The 16,074-nt window shown below is 47.9% G+C and overlaps 1 protein-coding gene and 1 non-coding gene across 3 annotated transcripts in view; one reads left to right on the top strand and one right to left on the bottom strand.

The window, feature by feature from the left end:
- The window catches only part of Lhfpl2 (LHFPL tetraspan subfamily member 2), a 135,201-nt gene that overhangs the window by 36,939 nt on the left and 82,188 nt on the right, over nt 1–16,074 (bottom strand). The gene's annotated exons all lie outside the window — the stretch shown is intronic.
- On the top strand, nt 10,401–10,507 carry LOC114614603. Its single transcript, XR_003710365.1, has one exon. It is a non-coding gene; the product is annotated as a U6 spliceosomal RNA (small nuclear RNA).

Genomic DNA, 16,074 nt, shown 5'->3' with positions numbered 1-16,074 from the left:
ATAAGCTCACTTTGTCAGAATCGATTTGGGAAACACCGCTGGCCTTCTGCACCGTGCATTCCCCAAACCTCTGCCAAGTCATTGTTTCCATGGAGTTCACGTCAGTCAGCGTTCAGTGTGAGTAACCACTGGCATCTCTCCCACCCTGGCTGGGAGGACTACCAGGGGCCCAGCCACCTTGGAGAGCAAAACAAAAACAACAACAAAATGGACCCAGCTACTCTGGTTTTAACTCAATTCTGTAGGGCTTTGGAGAAAGGGCTTCATGCACTGCCTCCTCCCCCACCCCATCTCAGAAGTTCACATGAGAAATCCCAGAGAGCCTTGGGAGAGGGGAGAACGGCAACATCACAGGATAGCCTGATCTACCTATCCTTTCTGCTTGGGACTGTATTTAACTCAAAATGGTCAGACATGGGGAGCACCCTCAGTCTGGCTTGGACATGGCTCTTCTGTATTTAATTTTTTTTTTTTTTTTTTTTTTTGGTAGACCATGTCCTCTGCTGGGAGATAAGCATACTAGGTCCGATTTATTCCTCTTCTCCTGGGGCCCAGCTAGGAATGGCGACTTTTAGCTATTACTTCATTCATATCAAAACAGTGAAAAATGATTGCCAATTTTTCAAACTGTAACATTATGAATCTCTAGCCTATCACACCCCCTTCGGTCCCCACCCTCAGCCCCTCCTTGAACAGCAGTTACTCAGTTGCTCCCGGAACTGCCTAGAGAACACAGCCCAAGGGATGAGCTCTGCAATGGTGGCACATGGCAGCCAAGACCACCCGTCTCTGCCTTCTTAACTCTGACAAGCCTCTCTTCTTTCTTGAACCTGAAGCTTCCAGAAGTTTCCATCTCCGAGCCACATGGTCAGTCCAAAAGTGGGCAGCTCCTTGGGGTAACTGTGCCCTTAGACACACAGAGAGCAGTACTGGAATGTTTAAACCAGTGTGTTTGCTATGAGCATTTAGCTAAGAAACTAAACCTGCAGTGGGCTTCCCCTTCCAAGGTGGAGTCAATTGGTCCTAGCTCAGCCCTGTTCCCACACTTCCAGTTTCGCTCTCAGACTGTCCTAAATGCTAAACCCTCAGAGCTTCCAGGTACCTGCTGTTATCATGTGTCAAAAATGGGAAGATGAAGAGCTAGCCATATGAGTGTATCAATAGACACTGGCCGTTCACTCCAAGGCCCAAGATACAGCCCTTTCAAAGATGCTGATAAATACTGACAACCAAGATACTTACATTTCAGTCAGTTCAGAGCTAACCAATGATAACAGACGTCTCAAAAACTCATTCTCTGACTGGAAGCAACCAACCTCCCATTGACTGGCAGAGGCCTGCATAGAGGCAAGCACCTCTGTTCTTTAAAATTAAATGTTTGCCAGCATCAACACCTGGAATTCTGGGGCAGGTGTCTTCATAAAACTGAAAGAGGCTTTGACTGGTGACCTCATCCTAATGGCACAGCTCTCCTGTGACAGGCTGGAATAAATGTGATGTACTGCAGCACTGTTCCCTGAAGCAGAAAGCTGCAGGCTGCCTCCAGAGGGCTTTCCCATCTTGAAGGCAATGGGCGTTAGTTCAGCATGAAGCTAGGCCGTGCGGTGAGTCTGGCGGGAAAGGCTCTCGGAAAGAGAAGGTCCTAATGTGAAGACTTGGATGAAAGAAATTGTGAAACATATTGCTGAACTTTTGCAACACGACAGTCCCAGGAAGAAAGATCATCTGACAGCATGAATCACGAATTTTACAAACGCAATGGTTTATAAAAGCATTGCGGTATGAGTCATAGCCACAAAGTGTTGATCTCTGGACGTCTTTGCAAAACCCAACCTTGTGAATTCAGCGGCTCTTCCAACACCTCTAGTCATTGACTTCAATACTAACTCACTGAACAATTTAAGACATTACAAAACTTAGACCAGATGAGGTGGGGACACATCTTTAATCCCAGCACTCTAGAGGCAGAGGCAGAGGCAGAGGCAGAGGCAGAGGCAGAGGCAGGCAAATTTCAGGCCAATTGGGACCACATAGTGATCTCTTGTCTCAAAATTTTAAAAGGTATCAAAAATAAAAATAGACAAACACACCCCACAAAACTTACTAGGTGAAGAAAAGAAAACACGTACAACCGATTCAAGTGACAGTCACTTTCCCCAGAGCAGCTTAAGTCACGACGGCCACCACACGAGCTATTTTATATACTGTTCAAGGGCAAGCCAACATAAAATTAAACACCACTGAGCACAAGGTTGCCAGAATTAGAAACAATTTTAGCAATAATTTAGAAATGTTTTAGAATTGTAAAACATATGCTTCTCTGAATTAAAGATTATGGAAAAAAATCTACACCCAGTCTCTAATAATCTTATTGGTAGCTATTTTTGGTGTCTTTTGGTAGCTTGGTCCTTTGACTTGTTCAAAAAATGTGCATAACTTCTAAGAAGGCCCACAGGACGTCAAAGATACCCATGACTGTCCAGTCCAAGGAGTCCATGTGTGTGTGGCACGGGGAGGGGGCCGGACACCTCCCTGCCTCCTCCATTTTCATGTTTACTCACTCCCTCACACGGCTCCCTGATGCAGTAACATTATCTGCTCTCAGTGCTACAGCAACTAAGCAGGTGGTCTGCATCAGGCTCTCCCTCTACACATCTCCTACTCCATGGCTACTAACTCAGAAGCTCCTGGGACAGACTTGATTGTTACATTTACAGCATGAACCTCAAACCGACCACAGGACTTAGACCACACACACTCATCCTTGGTTGCCAACAGCGCTGCCATCTGCCTAGAACCCCACGGGCAAACACAGTTGTTTCCTTAGCCTAGAGTTAACTGTGGTCAATCATGGTCTGAAAGTCTTAAATGGAAAGTTTCAGAAATAAGTCCCAAGTTTTCATCTGTGTGCCATTCCAAGTGGCAAGATGGAATGGTGTACCATTCTACTCTGTCCCTACCAGGAAGTGGGTCTTCCTTTGTTTGGCATGTATATGTATATATATATATATATATCATATGTAGTACCTTTCTGATATGTATACAATGCAATATTGAGAAAGAGACAGAGTGCACACTCACACGATTTTCATTATGATGTCTCTCTAATTGTTCTATTTGATTGTTTATTATTATTAACCTTTCCCTTACCTGATTTGTAAAGTAAATAATCATATGTCTATACACAGAAGAAAACAGAGTTCCATGTAAGTTTTGGTACTATCTGAGCCTTCAGACATTCACGTGGAGCCTTGGGATGTGTTCCTCATAGCTTTTGACGAGGACTGTTTAAAAATGAGTCTCCTCTTGAAGGGCTGGGATTATGTCTGACCAGTTCTTAAAAATAATTTCCTAAAGTTGCCGGCCTGCCATGGTGTTCTCTCAGCCTTACAGTCACCCATTTTACAACCAGCCATGAGTAAGGACTTGGTGACTCAAGGTGACACTTCTTGGCACAGACTAGTGGATTCTCATCTGATCATTCTCCCCTTCTTTTGCCACAAGAACCTACGGCTAAGACTGCTAAGTGACTTTACTTAGCTCAGGTACAAATGTCAGAGGTACACATCTCAAAATGCATCATTCCTAAAAATAAAGTTTTACATTGCAACAATGAACAAAATATCAATTTTATTTATTTATTTATTTATTTAATTTATTTATTTATTTATTTAATTGGTGAGTACACTGTAGCTGTCTTCAGACACACCAGAAGAGGGCATCCAATCTCATTACGGATGGTTGTGAGCCACCATGTGGTTGCTGGGATTTGAACTCAGGAACTCTGGAAGAGCAGTCAGTGTTCTTAATCGCTGAGCCATCTCTCCAGCCCTCAAATTTTTAAATCAAGACAGGGATTCTCATTCTCAACGTTTGCTTTTACCTCAGCCTCCAACATGGCGCTGCTATGTTGCCTGAAGACAACGAATAGTGAATATGGGGATTTCTGGAGCTCTTTGAATTTGACACCTTACTTTCTTTGTCTTGGCTTTGGTTTTAGGGGGAAGTGGCAATGGGCCCAGCTGAGCTCTCTGGAGCTCCTCTGCAGGTGGGCAGTCCACAGGATTTCAACGGAAGAGTTGAGAAGGGGCCTCTGGGAAATCTCAATTAGAACATGAGTCAATGCTGACACTGGCCTTTTTTCTCCAGGGACCATAATGGCCCCATCACCCATCTCAGACTCACAGCGTAAAAACCCAGAACTAAGGTCCTGGTCCAGACACTTCAGGATTTCTGGTTAACTGAAAACAATACAACTGTAAATGGCTTAAAGCATCTGCATTTTAGTTAATAATTGATAAAGGCAGTTCTTAGTGGATACACAATTGTCAAAAAGCAAAACGCAATGCTAAGAATCACCACTTTAGTTAAACAGGCTGTTCTAGAGCTAGTGCTGTCTTTAATGCTTCTCTTCCCATTTTACTAATGGAAGCCAAGTCAATGCGTTACTGCCAAGTGCATCTCATTTCCTTCCCAAAGGGTGACAGGGACAAAACTGAAGGAAAGGCCAGTGATTAGAAATGTCTCCTGGCCAGTGACAAGGAACACTAATGCCTGCTACGTACTGACAGGTGGGTACATCACTTCATGTAGAGGTTCCAGACAGCCATCCTGGTACAGACTGGATGGCGTGTCAGCTGATGACAGGGGCTTGCATCCTCTATCTTCAAGCCCCCTCATAGCTGTACTCATGAGTCAAGCTGACTGAGCCCTCGGCCTTCTCAGTGCATTAAGGCCCACCTCTCTACCAGAGCAAGCACTTAGGTCTAGGTCAGAATAAAGAATCTAGGAGACATTGTTCCTGTTCCTGATACTTTCCCGTACCAGAGGAACGGCTCTAGAGTAGGATCTTCTTGGGAGGGACAGACACTACCCTTCGCTGTGAAGCTTTGTTCTATTCCTTACCAGAGTAACTCAAACCATGAGTACTGGGTGTCGCCTGGTGCACTTCCTGAGAGCACCTGTGACAGATACACATGCGATTAAATCATAAGCAACAAGCAGCATAGTTTGCTCTGTGCTGTTAACTCTGGGGGGAGGGGTGGGGCACAGGGTAAGGGAAAAGGTGAGCAAACCTAGAGCTGCTGACATCTGTACACAGACAGGGAGGGGGCCTCTGTGACCAGGACAATGAGAGCCTCTGGAGTCAAGGGCAGAGCCCCTTCCTCAGGAGAGAGCAAGCCGTTCTCCCCTCTTATGTAGGTTAAGTAATAAACCATGGGTCTAAACCCTAATCTGCAGGATCCACTCTGAAAAGGGGGGGAAGACTCTGCCAAGCCTTACCAACACCCGAAAATGTCTCTTTTCACTCCAAGAGCACAAGCAGCCCTATTGGAAAGTTTAGGCCTTGGGTCCATCACTTTGCCCCGGACCTCTGATTTTAAAGCACATTAAAAGAAAGAAGAAATGAAAGAGACTGAATCCATGTAGCTATCTGTACCCTGGCCATTGGAGACCGGTCAAGAAATGCTCTAGCTGGGAGCCTCTATGGCCTTCTGGGAAATCAGGAGAGTGAGGATCATTCTGAGAATGACAGGCTGGGAACTGTGGTCAACCCAATCATGGGATAAAGAACGGTGGGAGAAGGAGCCCATGCACATGGGTCCCTGGCCTAAAACGCATGAGTGAAGATGCCTGAACAAAGCACTCTGGCATCCGTCACAGTGACCAGGAGCTGTCGGGTCAAAGGTTGAAGGAACTAGTTTCCTCAGGTCTGGACTCAGCAGAAACTCCCTGGCTACAAATGGAAGCCAGAAGCATCCCTGAGAACAGCTGTATATGGAGGAGGGAGGGCCAGACTAGAAACCTAGAGACCAGCTGGAGGTCCCCAGTCACATTACTCAGGGAGTTCCTCCACAGACGATGAGGCCATCCATCAGAAAGGGCATTGTTGAGGGCCTAATAGCGGTAACGGCCATGACTCTATGATTCCGTGCTCTGGAACCTCACTCCTCCATGGCACTGACTGGCCCCACCTCTCAATGACTGCTGGTGGTTTCTTTTCTTGAGCATCCTTTCCATTCAAGGTAAACTAGGAATGGATCTCCAGACGGGGCCCCATCTTCCCTGTATTTCACGTCACTAAAATGGATTCAGATGTTTAGGGCAAGCAATGGCCTAAGCGTTAGCTTCCAGGTGACCACCAGAGACTTAGAGCCTCCTTTGCCCAGGCTCTGGCAGACTTCATGAGTGTCATAAAGTATCTCCACTATCCACAAGGCAGATCTGGGAACTCTCTCTATTCCTGCCACACCAGGGCAAGAGGGAGAAGGGTAGGGTAAGGCCCAAGGACAAACACGGTCAAAATCACAGTGGCCACACAGGTCACACTCTCCTGTGGCATCTTACTGCAAGCTGATCAAGTCTGTGAGATGACCAGAACCCCCCCCTGGGGGGTGGGGGAGGAAGAACAGCCCACCCCGTCTTGTCCCAGAACAGTTACCATTCTATTTCTATTGTTTGGATCTCACAAAAGGAAGGGAGGCTTCATCTGAACTCCAAGGACACACCACAGGGTTCAGACACAGGAGAGACACAGATGGAGACAGTCCTACCCTGAGAGGTCACACTCAGCACGAGCACTTGAGCCCCACCCTTCCACCTACTCACACCCCACCCCACTAACTGTCAGAGAAAAAGACATGGTTGACTCTGGGAAACCCCATTTGAACCTCTCTTCCTGTCCCACTCCTTCCATCTTGTCTCTTCTTCATAGTGCCTCCTAGAGGGAGCAGGGCAGTGTCCCTGGTGGGGACAGTGAAAATGAAGTGGAAAGGGAAGAGGATGATCCTCTAAGCCCTTTCTTAACTGCAGCCACACAAGACTAGCACCGCCAAGGCTGAGGAGAGGTCACAGACTGCATGGCAAGCCTGGCACAGCAATTCCAGCTTGCATCTCCCCAGAGCCACTCACCGGCTTCCAACCCATGGCCTCCCTACTCTGCTGACACCTCCCTTTCAAGTTCTGGAGGCTGTAGCCTTGTTCCGGTGCCAAGCCAGGAGCTTTAGTTGCCTCTGGATCTCTTGAGAACCAACTAGACATATCGTTATTGTACTGATCACAATGCTACATTACTGCAGCAGCCCACACTTCAGGGGCAGGTTGTCTGCAAGTTCCTCCACATGCCTGATACTACATGTGCACATGACCGTTAGCATCCATTCTGACCTAGCATGATAAATATCTCTGGTATAATTAGAATCACAGGCGGGAACCTACAAACCTGCTGGTGTCAGAGTTGTAAAATCAGGCTGACTACTCATACCCTCAGAGGGACTTAAGTGCTTCTTCCCAGAGGTGCAAGAGTCCTTCCAGGATGTCACAGATCTGTGAAACTGTAACTGGCTGGGCTTCCCCTATGAGATCACCCAGTCAGGGTGTCCACCCAAACTCAAGTTTGTCAGAAACCCTTTCAGGCTTTGTAAACAGCCTGGAGACCAGAGCTGACCACATGGAGGACAGAAAGAATCAAAAACTGCATGTGGGGTGGGGCAGGGCAGGGGTTGGGGAGAATTCACTGGGTGGGGATGTGTGTACTTTGCCAGGAAAGTGTAACCAGCTGTTACCATTACCATTCACACTGAGTCCTTCACCGGAAGAATAAAAAATACCTGCGCCCCACCCCCAACGCCACTGCCAGAGAAGCATCTCTCAGAGATGCTTTATCCTTTTAACTCTTGCCTTGGAATAACTTGTAAACACTTAAACAGCACAAAACTCAGCTTCTCTGTCAACCAAGAGATCTTAGAGCCCAACATGAACTCTGGCCTCCAGGGGGACGCTTTTTCAATCCCCCAAGTAGCAAACTATCTATGTCCCCAAGAAAGCTTTAAAAACGATCAAAGGAAATTTTAATCTTATTGTTTCAAAGTCTGGTCTGGGCTAATCCTTTGTCCTTATAATCTTGGTAACATCTACTCCGTAATGTTACAAGAACTTCAGTCAGCCCAGGGCTGTGTTTTCTTTTGTTGGTCATTGTATTTACAATGTTCAGATTCTGTCCAACTATATAAAATACTCGACATTATGAAAGTGTCATTACTGCCACACTGCAAAAACATCCTCAGAATGTTTCATAGAAACAGAGAACACTAACTCACAGATGTGCTCCCACTAACTCAAAGATGTGCTCCCACTAACCCACAGATGTGCTCCCACTAACCCACAGATGTGCTCCCACTAACCCACAGATGTGCTCCCACTAACTCACAGATGTGCTCCCACTAACTCACAGATTTGCTCCCATGGTCATCACCTTGGACTAGACCCTAGCCCAGAACCACTGAATCAGGATCTGCACTTCACATTCACTGGGCCACACCACCCTTGTCCCGTTCATCTCCTACATACAGACCTTAGTCAGACTTGAGGTCACGACCCTCCTTTGGAGGTCATGTAGCTTTCTCCACAGAGTCCGGTCACATGGTACTCTCAGTCTGACTGCCATTACACACACCTGGCTTTGCCTGGCCCACTTGGCCTCCTTCCTTAACTTTCAAGGCCATGTTGGTCCAGGAGGGTTTAAAATGGGGAAGTATTTTTTAAAGCTCCGCCCAAAATGTTTATTCATAAGGACAACAACCTATTTTTAGACATCAATTGCCAGCCCATCCTGGCTCACAGGGTCCTTCTCCTCCTACTTGCCCAATTAGAAAGATCATATTGTTTCCTGGCACACAACTCCAAGGGCTTTTGAACGCAAGCAGGGGATCAGGAACAAGGCTCCAAAAGCAGCTCTTAAGGAATGGAAACAAGATGATTTCTGCTCAAAGCATTTCCTCAGCACCCACCCTTTCCTCCACCACAGACCCCATGCTGAAGAGACGCCAAGGCCGCGCAAGTAACAGAGCACCAACATTTGCAGCACACATTCTCACCCCCACAATACAGCAGAAAAAGGGACAGCCAATCTGTTAACCGTCCCTTGATCCCACCCAAGTTGAAGGCTTAACAGTATAGACCCAATTTCCCAGACGACAGAGAGACTTTATGCCTGTGGTTTGTTAATGTGGAAGGGGTGTGAACGCAGTGGATGTAAAGTTTAAAGAGTTCTCACCTTGCAGTCTTGAATTCTGCGTGTTAAGAGGATTTCACCTTACCAGCAGAGATATTGGCACGAGAGGCCATTTCTTTCCTCACCGTAGAGGGCACTAATCCATCACGGTACTTTCTGTGCTGCGCTTCTAAGCTGATCTAAGAATCCTGCAGTACACCAAATCTACCCCAAACTTCCAACTCAGAGTCCACATTTTCAAGCTCCTGAGCAATTCATTTGCAAGCCAAGATGTGGGCTGATAGACCAGAGACATAAGAAGTCTATAAAGTACTTACTGTGTAAGCATGAGGACCAGGCTTGATCCCTAGAACACCCCTGAGGCTTGCTGGCTAACCTGTGAACACCTAGCCAATGAGAACCTACTTCAAAAAACTCAATGTGGGTAATGACTAAGCATGAATAACTAGGGTTATTATCTTCTGCCCTCTGTATGCATACGAATGCAAGTCCACAGTATACACAGACACAGACACACACACACACACACACACACACACACGCACACATGCACACACGTACACACACACAAGTGGGCTGCTGTCAAGGATGTGGCTCCACAAAGCAACATGTACCTGCTATCCTGGGCTACTGCTTGGAGCTATCCAACCTTTATATTGTGCCTACTATCCTGGGCTACTGTCTGGAGCTACCCAACCTTTACATATCAGTTTCTACTCCAGCTTCTCCAGAAGTTCCAAGTCAGAGGCTCCTACACTGCTGACCCACTAAAACAGCTTAAATCAGTAGTAAACATTCAAAACCTGAAGGCAATACAAAAACTCAGATCTCAGACTGAAAACTAGCCTTCCACTTACAATACCAAACCCACATTTGCACATGACACTGGGGAGCTAAGCAGTGGTTACCCACTGTGGACAGGGCACAGGCTCTCCAGTTCATCCCAGTTGCTACCAGTCTTGTCTGCCTTATATGACCTGCTCCTTGGTTTGCCTAACCATGTATGGTGGCCTCACAGGAGACTATAACTGCTCACCAAGTCACCAGCACCTGCTGTCCACGCCGCCCTCACTTCCTCTCTCAGCAGCCATACCTGCCCTGGTAGATGTCACCCCTGCTTGAGGGGACACATTTGGGAAGAGGATGGCCTGCGGAGAAGCCATCCATCCTCCATATAGCCCCAACCTGAGACTTAGGGTCTTCCCAAGCACACCCCAGCAAGCATACTCCTTCAGAGCAGGAGCCACCCACCCCCAACCTGCTTCAGGTCTGCCGCTCAGTGAGTGTGTGGTGGGTAGACCCTTGCCATGGTTTGAATGATGGCATCCCCTCCTAATTCATGGTCCAACAATCCCCAGAGCAACAACAGAAGCCAGAAGCAGGGCTGGTGCTTGCCTCGGTAGCACATGTACTAAGGTTGTAACAATACAGAGAAAATTAGCATGGTCCCTACAGAGGGGTGACGGGCAGGTCTGAGGAGTGTTCCACAAATAGAGGAAAAAATGGAACTGGGGGTTGGGGCCGGGGGTGACCACACAGGGCTCTGCCTTCAGACGTGGATTAGTCCTTTTGTAAAAGGGTTCCAGGTAGACCCTGGAGGGGTAGGGACACCACAGGATCACCAACAGACTCAACTAACCTGGACCCTTGGGGGCTCCCAGGGACTGATCCACCAACCAAAGAGCAAGCATGGGCTAGACCTAGGCCTTCCATGCACATGTAGATGTGCAGCTTGGTGTCCATGAGGGTCCCCCAGTGACTGGAGCGGGGGGGGGCTGTCTCTGACTCTGTGGCCTGCCTGTGCCTCCCATTCCCCTAATCGAGCTCCCTTGTCTGGCCTCAGTGGGAGAGGATTCATGTAGTCCTACAGTGACTTGAGGTGCCAGGTGGGGTGACACCCAGGAGAGGGCAGCCCCCTTCTCAGAGGAGAAGGGGAGAAGGGGAAGGGGAGGGGCTCTGGGAGGTGGGGAAAGGAGCTGTGCTTAAGATGAAAGGCAAATAAATTAATGAAAAGAAAAAGATAAAAAGTAAGGGCTCCAGGTGGAAAGGAGCGTTCTTCACCTCCATCTTCTACCAAGCAGGGAGACAGCAGCAAGGTGCCATCTTAGAAGCAAGGGGCAGCCACGGACAGGTATCCATGATGTCACCCAGCACGGGCTTGCCAGTCTTCAAAGCTATGGAAATATTTTTCTTTATCTGTTATGCAGACTAGGACCTTTGTTTATTTGTTCATCTGATTTATTTATCTTATTTTCTTCCTTCCTTCCTTCCTTCCTTCCTTTTTTAATGCTGGGGATTAAATCTAGAGCCTTAAAGCATGCTGGGTAAGTGCCTGACCACTGAGCTACATCACCAGGACACATTTCTATAGTAACAACAACAAAAAAGGAGAGATAACCCTGAAGCAGTTAACCTAGTCCTTCACTGACATATTGTAGGCAAAAGAAGTCACGGGCTTGGCCCCATGGTGAGTATGCAGAATGCCCCCATGAAGGTGGCACTCATTAATACAGTCGGCACTCAGAATATATTCGTTATCTGACCCACTTATTAAAAAATCTCCTCTGACCACCACCTCCACCCCTCTGGAAAAGACCTGCCATATGTCCAATGCCTGGGTCAGATAATAAGGTACTTTAGCCTGTGGTGGGCTCTGGTCAGGCTGCCTGCATCAGCACCTGAGACGGAGGCTGGAGTAAGTTGTAAAGCCACACAGCTGTTTCATCCATGCTTGGTGTTCTCCCCACCCCACCCACACAGCTTCTGAGAGAACCTGCCAAACGCATCACAGTTATTTTTTTAAGTTTCCATCTGTCTCTCTTCAAAGTTCGTAAGTACTTTTCATTCTGTGTCGGCCCACACAAACCTCTCCTTTCTCTGATCTCGAGGGCACTCAGTCAGGACCACACCGCTCAGCAGTGAATGATTTCCTACTATGTCAGGCAGACTGTGTGACTCTCCAGAAAAACGGAGTGGCTCAAAGTAGGGCAGGTAGTCTTCAAAACATACAGATGAATCCCATCCATGCACACGTGCACACACGCACGCATGTGCACACACGCCTGCACACACACACACACACACACACACGTGCACATCGCACCTCCACACACACACACATGTACACTTTTTCCTTCTTTAAGGAAAACAGACACCCCGGCAAATGCTAAGCAAAGGGGCGAGCACGATTCACGTCAATGACCGCTGTCTGTGTGCTAAGAGGCATGTTTAACTAAGCTATGGCATGGGAAGTTTCCAGTCGTCTCTGGTACTGTTTGGTCGTCCACAGTAGTATAAATGAAGAAGGGCTGAACTGGGTCACTGTCTTGTTTGTTTCCTTACAAAGGATCTAACTGGTGATCCTGAAGCTGCAGAATTTTATCTGCCAACACTGCAAAACAGACAGAAGAAACATGATGTGTCTTTCCAAACTCGACAGTTTCCGAGCAAGTTCCTCCTCTCAGTTCCAAAATATCACTCACTGATTTCAACAAGTGACAGCTCTGGCCCCAGCTGTCCTTTTCAAACTGCGGAGGGCCTGGCGGTCAGCAGCAGGAGCTGTTCAGAACCATGTTGTGTCCAGCATCTCTGAGTTGGGAGGTCTCTGGCAGAGTTGTTATCTGTGGCATCTCTTTAAGCATTCACTCACTACTGTCACTTTGAGATTTCAAAACTATTCCTAGTTAGCATACTGGCTTATGCCCCCCAACCTCACCTTCATGGTTGCCCCAACAGGTAAGCTCTTAGATACTGCTTCAGTGCCATACCTGCCTGCCCGCCCGCCCGCCGCCTGCCGCCGTGCTCCTGCCATAATGGTCACGGGCTCGCCCTCTTGACACTGTAAGCATGCCTTCATTTAAATGATTTCTTTTGTAACTTACTTTGGTCATGGTCTCTAATCACAGCATTTGAAAAGTGACTAAGCTGTACCCCAAACAATCTCCTCCTCCACGGGTTGCACGAGACCTTATTTAAAAGGGTTCTCAGGGGCTAACTCCCATGATGCGTGGCAGGCCTGCCAGGCAGACTCCACCTTTTTAGTCTACATTCTTAGCCCTTGGCAACAAGAAAACTCCCGCTGTCTGTGATGTCCCTGCCGCCTTGGTAAAGGAACAATGCTGACCTCTAGCAGTGGCAAACAGAGTTATCAAGCGTCTGGGCAGAGCCCGAGGTCTCCGTGAAGGAAAACAACACCAACATTGGCAGGAAGAACAAAGGAACAGAAGACTCTTCGCCTCCCACTTAGAGGAAGCTGGAAGCCCGTCCCTTAATTAACTGCTTGATAAATCACCCTGAGTCTGCAATCTTGCCTCTCAGCCATCCGGGCACCCCAGCTTCACCTCAGCCCCATGTGTGCCTGTTCCCAGGACCTTCCTTGAAAATGAGCATTCAGCAGGGTCTCTGGGTGGGAGGGGTGGGAACCCCAAGGAAGAAGGCCTGGTGTATATGTGTGTGTGTGGGGGGTGGGGGGATGTTGTAGCATTTTCCAAGTATTCCTTGATTACCGAACCAGAACACATCCACTGGGCCAGGACCCACTGAGCAGAGCCTCAAGTTTCCCCTTTACTTCTGACTTTCTCTGGAGCCCTTGTGGCCTCCCATGTCCAGTGAAAGTCCCATCTGAGAAGCCATGCCTTGTGTGCTCTGCAGAGGCCTGTCCACTCTTTCTGAGGCTTACTTGCCACTCAAGTGACAAAGCTGTGGGAAGGAGGGAGAGTCCCTTAACGTACTCTTGCAGTGAGGTTTGAACCTGGTCCCTGATAAAGTTACTAAAATGGGTCCCAAGCTGTCCAAGAGTAGGGGATTCAGTGACACAGGGAGAAATGGGAATAAATAACACATAAATGACTAAGCTAAAAACCCATTAAAAACAAAATAAAACACCTTTCATTGCTGGGAACACGGCTCAGCAGTGCAGTGCTTGCCTCCCGTGTGCAGGGTGCTGGATTTGAACCCAGCACCCCTGCCCCCAACAAAGAAAAGCAAGCTTGGGAATCAGGACTCATGGCCACAGTCGCTCGCACCTCCTGCCTGTCTAGCATGCACGTGGAAAAAACCCAGACTACTGTGTGTTTTTTTTAAGCACCTTTCTTTTAAAAATATATTTCTGTGTTGGAAAAAGAGGGGGGCCACCATGTAACCCCAGAATCCTGAAGCTGCAGAAAGTAAACAACTCTGCCACTTTTGGATTGTTTTAAAGAACTACTGTAATTAAGCTGGTGTCCACTTACTTGCAGACTCTACTGAAATAAATTCTGCTCTGACGCAGCATTAAGAGGGAAGGCAGCAATCTCTAACAGGCCTCTCATCGCCACCCCACCTCAGGGGAGGGGGCCTTGGCTTCTCTCCGAGGCTCCTTGGAAGGCTCGGGGTTCTGAATGGGAAATGTGCTGTGTAGCTCTCAGGAACTGGGTCAGACATATCCACTGCTACTTACAGATGCCCTGAGCCTCTGCCTTATCAACCAGCAAAGGGCATTTGTGAGCTGGTTCCTGGGATGTCCAGAGATCCCTAAGTGACTCCTTTGGGCCATGCTATTCTGTGTGCATCCTGACCGTACCGGAACCTACTGACTGCTCCCCAGCAAAGCTGAGCTCCTGCTGGGCCCATCCTTTCCTCAGTTAATACCGGCACCTCTTCCTGCTCCAATTCCCCTGTCTAATTTCCTAACTGCCCTTTGAGATCTACCTCACAGCCATGGAAGTTTCCGTCAATATTGCTGATCTTCAGAAGAGGACCTGGTCTTTATCTAATACCTCAACTCCTTTCCACAGTCCAGGGGACTTCAGAGCCGGCCTCTTGTCCCTCACCTTACAGCAGTGCACACACTCCTCAGTGGTCAAGTCCTTCTGGTCTCACCTACTATTCCCATGAGACCTATGAGAACCCAGTAACATTGCATTAAGGCATCTCCCTAGAGCCCTGTGCAGTTTGCAGAGGGGAAACATGTATCCACAGAACTCCTTGGGTGTGTGTCCTCTTTGAGGATGGAGTTCAGTGGAAGAGATTTGCCTTAAGCCCTGCCCAGAGAACCAATCCTCAGACTCAAGAGCAAAGCCTCCTGAGTGCAGACACAGAGCTGGAATGTCCAAGGCAGCTACTGTGGGAACAGGAGTTCCAGGAAACAACAAGGCCCAGGCAAAAATATCGAAAAGGCATTTTTCAATGAATTGGGTCACCTTCAGGTACATACAACTGGTCAGGGTCAGGGTTACAGTGAAAGGTGGCCATGGTGAAAAGGACAAAAAGGCCAGATCAAACGTACTGCCACCGTCACATTATAACTGAAGGTGGCTGGTAGCCTGGGAAGGAGCTGGGAAATCTACACCTTCGTCTCTTACAATTCCAGGCTGAGATGGAAGAGGCTCAGAATGCTGGAGACAGATCTAGCTCTAGAGGACCAGGCATGGAAGCAGGCAAGCGGGCAGTCTTTATCCTGAAACATCACAAGCAGTCTATTTTAAATAGGATTGCCTCAGCCTTACCATTCCTGGGCTTACACAGTCGGGGACAGGGGAGAGTATATAAAACTGTTTTATCATGTAGCCCCACACCCATCCGCTGCAATTGCTAGCAGGAAAAGCTTGGTGCATTTGCTTGAGACCACAAGTGAGGAGCCACACAGACACAGCAGAAGTCCACAGCTCTGCTGACTGCAGCAGTTTGGAAGCAGCCTGTTAGCTGGGCTGATCACCTTAGCAGGAGAGTCAAGCCAGAGGCAGAAGAAGCACCCCAGTAAGTTCTGGGCTGTTTTCTTAAACACACATGTGCATGGGCTTTGCATGCACGCACATACCAGAACTAAAAACAAAAAGCTACTAAACTGATCATCTCAACAGGCTGTAGCTGTATGTCAGTCTGCCTTCCAGAAACTAGGTCAGTCACTTAAAAAAAAAAAATCCCTAACGAAAATATGGAATTCATCTGCATCGCAATCCTAAGTGGAGAAAGGACTCATTTCCTCTCTGTGTATGGCTGCTCGCTCCCACTCACTCTCGTTTCTCAGGGACAATGAGTCAAAAGTTCCCTGCTAGGATTTCCAAGTCTCCAGGAGAAAGAAC

Source organism: Grammomys surdaster, unplaced genomic scaffold (assembly GCF_004785775.1).
Source record: "Grammomys surdaster isolate TR1022 unplaced genomic scaffold, NIH_TR_1.0 126391, whole genome shotgun sequence".
Lineage (NCBI taxonomy): Eukaryota > Metazoa > Chordata > Mammalia > Rodentia > Muridae > Grammomys > Grammomys surdaster.
The sequence above is the reverse complement of the archived record's forward strand: the minus strand, read 5'-3'. Positions and strand labels throughout refer to the sequence as shown.